Here is an 8910-nt window from a genome sequence, read left to right on the forward strand (position 1 = left end):
GATTAGAAACGTTTAGTCGGGACTGACTCCGTGGGATGTACTTATGACCGGAAATGAATTGGCATGTATAATTGTAATTTTTTTATCACAACTATATGTATAACCGTATTTGATCGACCGCCCGTCGCACACGACCTCATTTTACCGAGCGTGTGTGCCAGGAGGGCCTATCCCCGATGGTTTCTGGGTCGTGTGGGAAGGACCCCCCTATCGCACACACTCACTCGGCGACGATTCAGTATGCCGTCGCGGAAAGGGGTTAAAACCGTTTGTATAACACCTCGCCGTACCAGTGGTGGGCCCCACTACCCACCCTGGTGGGCCAAGGGCCTCTGGCACACCCTAGTGCCTTGTGGGCCCCATGGGCCTCCCCTCGGGCACTTCCTTGGCTCCCAAGTTGTCTTCTGTCCAGAAAAAAATCACCAAAACAGTTTCGTGGCTTTTGGACTTCATTTGGTACTGTTATTCTGTGAAGTAAAAAAACAAGCAAAAACTAGCACTGGGCACTATGTCAATAGGTAAGTCCCAAAAAATGATATAAAGTTGCTATAAAATGAGTATAAAACATCCACGGTTGATAATATAATAGCATGAACTATCAAGAATTATATATACCTTGGAGACGTATCAGCATCCCCAAGCTTAATTCCTACTCATCCTCGAGTAGGTAAATGCTAAAAACAGAATTTTTGATGTGGAATGTTGCCTAACATGTTCATATCAAAAACTTTTATTATGTAGCATGGACATTTGGACTTTCAGATGATTCAAATCAATAGTCTATATTTGACATGAAGAAATCAATACTCAAGCATATCAACAAGCAACCATGGCATTCAAAATATCAATGCTAAAGAAAGCTATCCCTAGCCCAATATGCTCAATCATTGATCCATTCATGAAACACACTCAAATATTAACTATGCCTAATGCACAAGCATGATAATAGCATTCCCTAGTTGGTGCTTTATAAGAGAAGATGGAGACTCAATAAAATTAGGGATGGCAATGGGTAGGGTATGGGCGGGTACAATCTCCTTCTCCCCAAACCGATACCCACAAAAGAATTCTATACCCACCCACTTCAATACCCATGGGCATAAATTGGCACCCATGCCCATACCCATCGGGCATCCTATACCCAATGAGTATCCAATGGGTACAATATATGGCATATATAATTTTAAAACATTGATAAATGAGTTTAAAACTCAAGTGATGATGGGCGAGGAGTATAGCACTGATGTGGCCTCCTTCGGTAGGTAGCCTCTTGGAGGAATCAAGGGAGTATGATCAGCAGTTAGTGGATACCCAACGTAGTGGGAAGCGATGGTGGGAATGGTGGTCGCTGGATCGAGAGTGGGAGAAGAGTCCGGTAGCAAAGAGATGAGATTTTTTTCAAGGAGTCAAATAGGATGTAGGAAGATTTGCGAGTAGGTGATCACAGTCCTATGAGCTAAGGCCAGTTTAATGAATACGTGATTTAGGGTGGGTCATAGGAGTAGGATGTTGACCCCACATGTCATAGGAGTTATTTTACTTAATTTAAAATTTCTCTGTATCCATTGGCTTACCGATGGGCATAATTTCATAACCATACCCTACCCATATATTTTGCGGGTATGGATACCCATTACCGTGGGTAAAAAATCATCCCAAGTCCTTCCCATGCCCATTGTTTCCGCTTTTCGGGTAGGGTACCCTCGAGTACCCATACCCATGGGCAAAACTGCCATCCTTCAATAAAAATAAAAATTGCATAAAGTAAATAGATAGGCTCTTAGCAGAGGGAAGAAGAGATTTGTAGAGGTGCCAGAGCTCAAATCTTAAATTGAGAGATAAAATTATTTTCAGTGGTGTGCTTTTACCTTCAATGAAAACGACCGAGAATTTCCCAATACTTTCCATGCTAGATAGATCATAGGCGGTTCTCGAACAAAAAATAAAGTTTATTCCTTTTTCCACCATTCTTTTACAATCCATGGCTAGCTGTATCCACGGGTGCCTTCCATACCAACACTTTCCAAGGAATTTATTACTGAACAACATAAATAAATAAAATTGCATTGTGGGACTGGCATCCCTTTTACCTTTGCCACACTCTCGTGCAATGACAAGTGAATAAACACTCATCTTGAGAATAAAATGTCTAGCATGGAAAATATTGGCCACCCCTGCCGCTTCATGAGCAGTACAGGCACACAGAAGGGAAATTTATTTTGAAAATTAGAGTTGGCACATGCAAATTTTCTTGGAACGGCACGGAAATACTGCATATAGGTACGTATGATGGACTCATTTGGCACAACTTTGGGTTTAAGGATTTGGATGCACAAGTAGTATTCCCACTTAGTACAAATGAAGGCTAGCAAATATATTGAGAAGCGACCAACCAAGAAATTAGAATTATCACAAAAGAGCATTAAACATAACTAATACCGAATAATGCACCATAAGTAGGATGTAACTTCATTGCATAACATGTAACTTTCATGCTTGCATAGGGAATCACAAACCTTAACACCAATATTCTTACTAAGGCATAATTACTCATTAACATGACTCACATATTATTCTCATTATATCTCAAAACTATTGCAAGGAATCAAGTTTTTAATATCCAATGATCTTCATGAAAGTTTCTATTATATCCCTCTTGAATATCTATTACTTTGGGACTAATTTCATATATTGCCACTAACAAAGCTCTCAACAAATTTAACTGAAGAACGAGAGCACAAATATTTCTTAAAAAATGCATCTCTCAAAATAACATAAGTGAAGCAATGAGAGGCTATTTCTTTAAAATTAAAGCACCACCATGCTCAAAAAGATATAAGTGAAGTACTAGAGCAATTTCATAGCTCAAAAAATTTAAGTGAAGCACATATAGCAAATCATATAGCATAATTATGGCTCTCTCAAATCGGTGTGTCCAGCAAGGATTATTGTGACAAACTAAAAAGCAAAACAAGCAAAGACTCGTATAATACAAGACGCTCCAAGCAAAACTCATGATATGTGACAAATAAAAATATAGCTCCAAGTAAAATTGCCGATGGTTGTTAGAAGAAAGAGGGGATGCCTTCCGTGGCATCCCCAAGCTTAGTTTCTGGGTAATTCTTGAATATTACCTTGGGGTGCCATGGGGCATCCCCAAGCTTAGGCTCTTGGCACTCCTTATTCCTTCATCTATCGTGCTTTCACCCAAAACTTGAAAACTTCAATCACACAAAACTCAACAAAACCCTTTGTGAGATCCGTTGGCATAATAAAGCAAATCACCACTTTAAGTACTATTGAAAACCCATTCATATTTTATTATTGCATTACACCTACTGTATTCTAACTTTACCATGGCTTATACCCCCCTATATAGTTCATAGATACATAAAAAATAAGCACACAATGCAACGAAAACAGAATCTGTCAAAAACAGAATAGTCTGCAGTAATCTGGACTTTGACCATACTTATGTAACTCCAAAAGTTCTGAAAAATTAGAACAACATAGGCAATTTGTATATCAATATTGTGTAAACAATTCAGAATTTTATCACACTTCTATGATTTATAATAATTCTCCTACTGGGTGCAAAAGTTTCTGTTTTCCAACAAGATCATATCAACTATCAGTCAGCATGATCCTAAAGGCTTTACTTGGCACAAACACTAGCTAAAACCAAAAAAATACAATCAAAACAGTAGCATAATTGTGTAAACACTTGAGAACTGAAAGAAAAAGTGAAAAATAAATTAATTCATTGGGTTGCCTCCCAACAATCGCCATTGTTTTATACCCCTAACTAGGCATAATGCATAGATTAAGGTATTGTCATCTTTGGTTCTTGTCCCATAGGTTGCCCTCATGATTGACTCATATGGTGGTCTAATTTCTAGGGAAGTGTTCCCTATCTTTATTTAGGAGAAACTGAAATTTAATAGTCCCTTCTTTCATATCAATCACGACACCTATAGTTCACAAAAATGGTCTACCAAGTATTATAGGACAAGATGGATTACAATTAATATCAAGCACAATCTATGGGCACATAATTCATATTTGCAAGAATAAGAACATCATTATAGTAGAATCTGCCAAGTGAAAATTAAGAGAGCATTCTTCAATATTGGTAAAACCAAGCACATCACATAGAGATTTCGGAATTGTGGAAACACTAGCACCTAAATCACATAAGGCATTACACTCATAATTTTTTATCTTGACATTAATGGTAGGTTCCCATTCATCATATAATTTCTTAGGAATTGAGATCTCTAACTCCAATTTTTCTTCTAAAGCTTTTAGCATGGCATCCACAATATGTTTATTAAAAGCTTTATTTTGTTCATATGCATTGGGTGAATTTATCATGGATTGTAACAAAGAAATACACTCAATCAAAGAGCAACTATCATAATTAAACTCTTTGTAATCCCAAAGAGTGGGCACATCACTAGTTAAAGTTTTGACCTCTCCAAACTGTTGGGGAATGTAGCATGCAATTTCAAAAAAATCCTACGCCCGCGCAAGATCTATATAGGAGATGCATAGCAAGGAGAGAGTGTGTCCAGTACCCTCGTAGATCAAAAGCGAAAGCTTTTGCTAATGCGGTTGATGTAGTCAAACTTCTTCTTGTTCCAACTGATCAAGTACCAAACGTACGGCACCTCCGAGTTCTGCACACGTTCAACACGATGACGTCCCTTGAGCTCTTGATCTAGCAGAGTGTCAAGGAGGTAGATGAGTTCCGTTAGCATGACGACATGGTGATAGTGATGGTGAAGTGATCCATGCAGGGCTTCGCTTAAGCACTAGAGAATATGACCAGAGGTGTAAACTGTGGAGGGGGGCACCGCACACGACTAGGAATAGTTGATGTGTGTTCTAGGCGACCCCTCCCCATGTATATAAAGGAGGGAGAGGGAGAGAGGCAGCCGTAGGCGTGCCCAAGTAGGAGGAATCCTACTTGGGCTCCTAGTTGGATTCGCCCCCCACCCCTTTCCTTTTACCGGAAGGGGAAGAGAGGGGAAGAGGGGGGAAGGAGGGAAAGAGGGGGGCGCCGCCTCCTCCTCTTACTCCAATTCAGCCTCCTCCCTTCGGGGGGAGGGGGCTCCACCCCTTGTGGGCTAGTGTGTGAGGAAGTCCTGGACTAGGGGGTGTCCGGATAGCCGAACTATCATCATCGGCCGGACTCCAAGACTATGAAGATACAAGATTGAAGACTTCGTCCCGTGTCCGGATGGGACTTCCCTTGGCGTGGAAGGCAAGCTTGGCGATACGGATATGTACATTTCCTACCATTGTAACCGACTCTGTGTAACCCTAGCCCTCTCCGGTGTCTATATAAACCAGATGGCTTTAGTCCGTAGGATGAACAACAATCATACCATAGGCTAGCTTTTAGGGTTTAGCCTCCCTGATCTCGTGGTAGATCCACTCTTGTAACACACATCATCAATATTAATCAAGCATGACGTAGGGTTTTACCTCCATCAAGAGGGCCCGAACCTGGGTAAAACATCGTGTCCCTTGTCTCCTGTTACCATCCGCCTAGACGCACAGTTCGGGACCCCCTACCCGAGATCCGCCGGTTTTGACACCGACATTGGTGCTTTCATTGAGAGTTCCTCTGTGTCGTCACCGATAGGCTCGATGGCTTCTTCGATCATCATCAATGATGCAGTCCAGGGTGAGACCTTCCTCCCCGGATAGATCTTCGTATTCTGCGGCTTCGCACTGCGGGCCAATTCGCTTGGCCAACTGGAGCAGATCAAAAGCTACGCCCCTGGCCGTCAGGTCAGATTTGGAAGTTTAAACTTCACGGCCGACATCCGTGGGGACTTGATCCTCGATGGATTCGAGCCACCGCCGAGCGTGCCGCACTGTCACGGCGAGCATGATTTAGCTCGGCAGCCGGACAGTACCCTAGAGGCCGCACTCGAACCCGCTCCGATCTTCAATTTGGAGCCGGCTGCGCAGGTCGAGGACGGATGGCTAGACACCGCCTCGGGGGCTGCAACCTCTACGGTGATAGAGCCGACCAATGACCTTGTCCCTCATGAAGCTCGTGACTCCGAGGTGCCGGACTCCGAACCTCCCGCGCCCCCTCCGATCGAATCCGATTGGGCGCCGATCATGGAGTTCACCGCAGCGGACATCTTTCAACACTCACCTTTTGGCGACATCTTGAGTTCGCTAAAGTATCTCTCGTTATCAGGAGAGCCCTGGCCGGACTGCGGTCATGATGGTTGGGATGCGGACGACGAAGAAATTCAAAGCCCACCCACCACCCACTTGGTAGCCACTGTCGACGATCTAACCGACATGCTAGACTACGACTCTGAAGACATCGACGGTATGGACGACGATGCCGGAGACGACCAAGAACCAGTGCCCACTGGGCACTGGAAAGCCACCTCATCATATGACATATACATGGTGGATATCCCAAAGGATGGGAATGGCGAAGGAACAGTGGAGGATGACCCCTCCAAGAAACAGCCCAAGCGTCGGCGTCAGCGGCGCTGCTCTAAATCCCGCCACAGCAAGAATGAAGATTCCGGCACTGGAGATAATAATACACCGGACAATGCCGAAGACAACCCACTCCATCAAGATCCAGCGCAGGAGGATAGAGACGCCAGCCCTCATGAGAGAGTGGCAGAAGAAGAGGTAGAGGATTATATGCCTCCCTCCGGAGACGAGGCAAGCCTCGACGACGATGAATTCGTCGTGCATGAGGATCCCGTCGAACAAGAGCGTTTTAAACGCAGGCTTATGGCCACGGCGAACAGCCTCAAGAAAAAGCAGCAACAGCTTAGAGCTGATCAAGATCTGCTAGCCGACAGATGGACTGAAGTCCTCGCGGCCGAAGAGCATGAGCTCGAACGCCCCTCCAAAAGCTACCCTAAACGCAAGTTGCTCCCCCGATTAGAGGAGGAGGTGTATGAACCCGCATCACCAGGAGACAATACGGCTGACCGACCACCCCGTGATCGCGATAGAGAGGCCTGTAGGCAGTTCACTAGACCCGTACCCCGGCATCACTCAAAAAGCACAAGGCCACAGGGGAACGCTCCGGAGTTGCGAGATATATTGGAGGATAGGGCAAGACAATCAAGATCGATCTATGGATCGCGTGGGCGCCCCATGATACGTGACGACAACCGTCGCGCCGGACATAGTAAGTCCGGCCGGGCCGAACAAAATAGACAAAGCTCTTTCGAGCTCCGTCGTGATATCGCCCAGTACAGAGGCGCCGCACACCCACTATGCTTCACAGACGAAGTAATGGATCATCAAATCCCCGAAGGGTTTCAACCCATGAATATTGAATCTTACGATGGCACAACAGACCCCGCGGTTTGGATCGAAGACTATCTCCTCCACATCCACATGGCCCGCGGTGACGATCTTCACGCCATCAAATATCACCCCCTCAAGCTTAAAGGACTAGCCCGGCATTGGCTTAACAGCTTGCCAGCAGAGTCAATTGGGAGTTGGGAAGACCTGGAAGCCGCATTCCTCGATAACTTCCAAGGCACGTATGTGCGACCACCAGACGCTGATGACCTAAGCCACATAATTCAGCAGCCAGACGAATCGGCCAGACAATTCTGGACACGGTTCTTAACCAAGAAAAACCAAATCGTCTACTGTCCGGATGCGGAGGCTCTTGCAGCCTTCAAGCATAATATCTGAGACGAGTGGCTTGCCCGGCACCTGGGACAGGAAAAGCCGACATCCATGGCAGCCCTCACATCACTCATGACCAGCTTCTACGCGGGTGAGGACAGCTGGCTAGCACGCAGCAACAACCTCAGCAAAAATTCTGGCAGTCCGGATATCAAGGACCGTAATGGCAGGTCGCGTCGTAACAAAAACAAACGCCGCATTAACAGCGACAATAGTGAGGATACGGCAGTCAATGCCGGATTCAGAGGCTCTAAACCCGGCCAGCGGAAAAAGCCATTCAAAAGAACTACTCCGGGTCTGTCCAATTTGGACCGAATACTCGACCGCTTGTGCCAGATACACGGAACCCCCGAAAAGCCAGCCAACCACACCAACAGGGACTGTTGGGTATTCAAGTAGGCAGGCAAGTTAATTGCCGAAAACAATGACAAGGGGCTGCATAGCGATGACGAGGAAGAGACCCGACCGCAGAACAATAGAGGACAGAAGGGTTTCCCCCCACAGGTGCGGACGGTGAACATGATATACGCAACACACATACCCAAAAGGGAGAGGAAGCGTGCACTCAGGGATGTATACGCGATGGAGCCAGTTGCCCCGAAGTTCAATCCATGGTCCTCCTGCCCGATCACTTTTGACCGAAGGGACCACCCCACCAGCATCAGCCACGGTGGATTCGCCGCATTGGTCTTAGACCCAATCGTCGATGGATTTCACCTCACCAGAGTCCTGATGGACGGCGGCAGCAGCCTGAACCTTCTTTATCAGGATAGAGTGCGCAAAATGGGCATAGACCCCTCAAGGATTAAACCTACCAAGACGACCTTTAAAGGCGTCATACCAGGTGTAGAAGCCAATTGTACAGGCTCAATTACACTGGAAGTGGTCTTCGGATCCCCGGATAACTTCCGAAGTGAGGAGTTAATCTTCGACATAGTTCCGTTCCGCAGCGGCTATCATGCCCTGCTCGGACGTACCGCGTTTTCAAAGTTCAACGCGGTGCCGCACTATGCATACCTAAAGCTCAAGATGCCAGGCCCTCGAGGAGTCATCACGGATAACGGAAACACTGAACGTTCTCTCCGCATGGAGGAACATACAACGGCTCTCGCGGCAGAAGTACAATGCAGCCTCTTAAGGCAACTCTCGAGTCCGGTCGTTAAGCGGCCGGACACAGCTAAGCGAGCCCGGAGTAACATACAACAAGACCAC

The sequence above is a fragment of the Triticum aestivum genome, chromosome 4B, assembly GCF_018294505.1.
Source record: "Triticum aestivum cultivar Chinese Spring chromosome 4B, IWGSC CS RefSeq v2.1, whole genome shotgun sequence".
Classification (NCBI taxonomy): Eukaryota; Viridiplantae; Streptophyta; class Magnoliopsida; order Poales; family Poaceae; genus Triticum; species Triticum aestivum.